Source organism: Amblyraja radiata, chromosome 1 (assembly GCF_010909765.2).
Source record: "Amblyraja radiata isolate CabotCenter1 chromosome 1, sAmbRad1.1.pri, whole genome shotgun sequence".
In the NCBI taxonomy this organism is placed as follows: domain Eukaryota; kingdom Metazoa; phylum Chordata; class Chondrichthyes; order Rajiformes; family Rajidae; genus Amblyraja; species Amblyraja radiata.
The window spans coordinates 174,951,417-174,956,374 of NC_045956.1; positions in this window are offsets into that span (position 1 = coordinate 174,951,417).

Here is a 4,958-nt window from a genome sequence, read left to right on the forward strand (position 1 = left end):
TTAAAAAAAGATTTCCCCTCAGATTCCTATTAAATCATCTCCCCTCACCTTAAACCTCTGTCCACTGGTTCTTGATTGTCCTGCTATGGGCATTCACCCTTTCCAGCTGAACAACATATTTCCTTTAATAGGGTGACCAAAACTGCACACAATACTCCAAATGTAGCCTCACCAATGTCTTGTAGAAACCACAACAAAACATCCCCCCCCCTCCCCCATTCTCCCCAAAACACCCCCTTTCTTTCCCTCCCATGCCTCCACCGAGTCATGGCTGACCTTACCTCCACCTACATTCTTAAATATTTTACACCAATCCTCCAGCTCCACAGTTCACATCTCTAATCCTTTTGTCTCACACCATATGTGTTCATCTCTAGCCTTTCAATCCTCTCCCCTCTGCCTGCATTCACCTATGATCTGCCATGTTTTGTCCTGTTCATCTAGCTTTCTTCCCCACCCCGGGAAATCAGTCTGAAAAAGTCCTGACCCAAAACGTCATCAATCTATGCTCTCCAGGGACGCTGCCCTGACCCGCTGAGTTACTCCAGCATTTCATGTCGACCCAGTAGACCTTGTTGGCTGCCTTCTGGAGAGGAGGCAATGAAATGCACAGATGGTCTGCTGTAGAGTGTGCTCTTCACTGTACATAAGTTCTATGAGCAGAATTAGGCCATTAGGCAGAATTCGGCCGTTTTGCCCATCAAGTGTACTCCGCCATTCAGTCATCGCCAATCTATCTCTCCCTCTCGACCCCATTCACTTGCATTCTCCCCATAACCTCTAACACCCAAACTAATCAAGAATCTGTCAATCTCTGCCTTAATAATATTCATTGACTTGGCTTCCATAGCTGTCTGTGGCAATGAATTCCACAGATTCACCACCCTCTGACTAAAGAAATTCCTCATCTCCTTTCTAAAGGTACATCCTTTAATTCTGAGGCTATGACCTCTGGTCCTAGACTCTTCCACAAGTGGAATCATCCTCTCCACATCCACTCTATCCAAGCCTTTCACTATTCGGTAAGTTTCAATGAGGTCCCCACCCCTCAGGCCCCGTGCCTTCAAATGCTCATCATCTGTTAGCCCAATCATTCCTGGGATCATTCTTGTGCATCATCACTATCATCTGGTCCTGCAATGCCTGTGGCCCGCTTCAGACCGCAGGTCCGGGTGGAGATAGAATGAGGGTGGGAAGTGAATAAACACCTACAGGTGCCATGATTTAAGCCAGGAGCAGGGACTTGAGTGCAGATCACAGCCTGTGTCTATTCCACGCTCAGTTTTCCCACTGAGCTCTCTGTCTGTGTTTGCCAGGTGCTAGTTTGTGATCACAAAGTGAAGGATAAAAAATGGTCTTGGTTTAGGGAAATGTTTCCAGCTGATGAGACCACCCCCCAGGACTTGAACATTTCCCTGTATTCCCAGGACAAACGAGCATTTCCTACCTCTAGTTCATTCCTCTCTCCCCCCCCCCCCCCCCCCCCCCCCCCCCCCCCCCCTACTTTCAGTCTGAAGAAGGCTCCCGACCCGAAACGTCACCCATCTTTTTTCTCCAGAGATGCTGCCTGACCCGCTGAGTTATTCCAGCACTCTGTGTCTATTCCCAGGACAAACACCAGTTCACTAAAGGCATTAGTGGGACTCTGGCAGAAGGGGGTGTTTATTTGTCTGCAACACACGTTGACTCCTCTGAACCATTGATTGCTGGCTTGTTATTATGAGACTGACATATTATTTACGGTTGTTAATGTTTTTCTCCTGGGCTCAGCCCAACAATTGCCTTAAAATGACCATTCGCCATGCTCCTGCTCGGTTTGATGGCAATGTGTTTACTGTTTCTGTTGTCTTGTTCAACCTAAAGCCGACTGGTGGTGGGCAAGTGTTTTGGAGCTTCTTGGTTAATCAATTCAACACAGAACAAAATACCTTTTTTTAATGAAGAAATTGATATAAATACATTGTTTTGGAAATTTGCTGTTCTTGCGTTATTTTTTTTTCTTCCAGTCGTGTTATTTTAAATATACTACAGACAAATTGATAATATGTTTAATCAATTATCTGACCCAGCACAGGGATATCGTTATTGGAGATCAGGCCCACCACCACAGTGCCATCAGCAAACTTGATGATGGAGTTGGAGCTAAACCTGGTCATCCTCCTCCCCTCACTTCCATTCCGTGCCTCAGCACCCACCCAGGTCGTAGAGCAGTGCCAGGGCCTGGAACTCGGCCTGCTTCTTGTACTCGGCCTGGCCCTGGCTGAAGACTCTTTTTGTTTTTTTGTTTTTTTAGTTATGTTAAAGTGTGTTTTTTATGTTTTTTTAAATGTCTTTATGTGGGGGAAGAGGGCACGGTAAGGGGGATACTTCGGTCGCTTCCTGGAGAGGACGCCACTATTATTCGAGTCGCGTCCTCACCCCCCCAGCGGCCTACCTACTGGATTGGCGCGGCCTTTCCTGCCGGGATCGACCAGAGCTCCAGCAGCGGCGGGACAGCGCTGTAACATCGCGGGGCTGGCGATGCCTTACCGGGGATCGCCGTCTGGAGCCCGGAGTGCTGGACCTGCTGCACCGACATCATGGAGCTGCGGTTTGCGGAACTCCCAACGCGGGCAGCGCTGATCAACAACGCGGGGTCCTGCGACTCTGCCCGGCTCGGCCTGCGGACTCGGGAGCTGCGGACTCCGGCTGCGGGAGGCGGCTGATCATGAGGTCCGGGCCGCTGAGGAGGTTGTTCACCGTCGGGGATCGGCGTCGGTGTTCCACCAGCCCGGCGTGAGGGCCTGAACATCGGGCCGCCCGGGGCGGCAACTGCGGGTGCTCGGAAGGCCCAGACCACGGGTGAACATCTGGGAAGATCGGAGGGGAGGCTGGCTGGACTATGGTGCCTTCCTCACCTTGGTGCCACTGTGTTATGTTGTGTCGTGGACTTTCTGTGTTTGTGCTTTTCTTTTTTTAATTCAATTTTATTTTTAATATGTTTTATTATTTATTATTTATTTATTTTTATGATACTGCCTGTAAGGAAAATTCATTTTGTTGTCTCTAATTGAGACAATGACAATAAATTTGAATACAATACAAAGAATACAAGACTCCAGCCGTCAGCTCGGCCGCCACCTGGGCTCCAGTCCAGGCCCCGACTTCATCTCCGGGCTTGTCCCTGACCACGGACCCAGGCTTGTCCTTGGTTCCAGTGGCGGGTTAAATATAGATACAATGCATTGAGAAAGTATTCAGACCCCTTCACTTTTTCCACATTTTGTTACATTACAGCCTTATTCTAAAATTGGTTACAGTCATTTTTTTTTATCATCAATCTACGCACAATACCTCATAATATAAAAGCGAAAACAGGTGTTTAGTAATTATTGCAAAATAATTAAAAATAAATAACTGAAATATCACATTTACGTAAGTATTCAGACCCTTTGCTGTGACTCTCAAAATTGAGCTTTGGTGCATCGTGTTTCCATTGATTATCCTTGAGATGTTTCTACAACTTGATAGAAGTCTACAAGTGGTAAATTAAATTGATTGTACATGATTTGGAAAGGCACACACCTGTCTATATAAGGTCCCACAGTTGACAGTGCATGTCAGAGCAAAAAACAAGCCATGAAGACGAAGGAATTGTCTGTAGACCTCCGAGACAGGATTGTGTTGAGACACAGATCTGGGGAAGGGTATAAAACATTTTTTTGAGCATTACAGGTCCCGAAGAGCACAGTGGCCTCCGTCATTCATAAATAGAACTTTGAAACCACCAGGACTCTTCATAGAGCCTGGCCAAACTGAGCAATCGGGCGAGAAGGGCCTTAGGATAGAGACTTACTAACATATTCAGGGAGGTGACCAAGAACCCGATGGTCACTCTGACAGAGCTCCAGAGTTCCTCTGTGGAGATGGGAGAAACTTCCAGAAGGACAACTATATCTGCAGCACTCCACCAATCACGCCTTTATTGTAGAGTGGCCAGACAGAAGCCACTCCTCAGTTAAAGGCACATGACAGCCCGCTTGGAGTTTGCTAAAAGGCACCTAAACAAGATTCCCTGGCCTGATGAAACCAAGATTGAACTCTTTGGCCTGAATGCCACGTGTCACGTCTGGAGGAAAACGCACCGCTCATCACCTGGCCAATACCATATCTACGATGAAGCATGGTGGTGGCAACATAGGGATGTTTTTCAGCGGTAGGAACTGGGAGACCAGTCAGGATCGAGGTAAAGTGTTCAAAAAGGAACTGCAGATGCTGGAAGATCGAAGGTACACAAAATTGCTAGGGGGAAACTCAGTGGGTGCAGCAGCATCTATGGAGCGAAGGAAATAGGCGACGTTTCGGGCCGAAACCCTTCTTCAGACTGATGGGGGGGGAGAAGGAAGGAAATGTCCTCGTTCTTCAGGGAACGGGGATTCCCCTCCGCCACCATAGATGAGGCTCACACCAGGGTCTCATCCATACCCCGTAACACTGCTCTCTCTCCCCATCCCCGCACTCACAACAAGGGCAAAGTGGTCCTCACCTTTCACCCCACCAGCCGGCAAATACAACACATAATCCTCCGCCATTTCCGCCACCTCCAACGTGACCCCACCACTCGCCACATCTTCCCATCTCCCCCCATGTCTGCCTTCCGCAAAGACCGCTCCCTCCGCAACTCCCTCGTCAATTCTTCCCTTCCCTCCCGCACCACCCCCTCCCCGGGCACTTTCCGTTGCAACCGCAAGAAATGCAACACCTGTCCCTTCACCTCCCCCCTCGACTCCATTCAAGGACCCAAGCAGTCGTTCCAGGTGCGACAAAGGTTCACCTGTATCTCCTCCAACCTCATCTACTGCATCCGCTGCTCTAGATGTCAGCTGATTTACATAGGGGAGACTAAGCGTAGGTTGGGCGATCATTTCGCCGAACACCTCCGCTCAGTCCGCAATAACCTACCTGAACTCCCGGTGGCT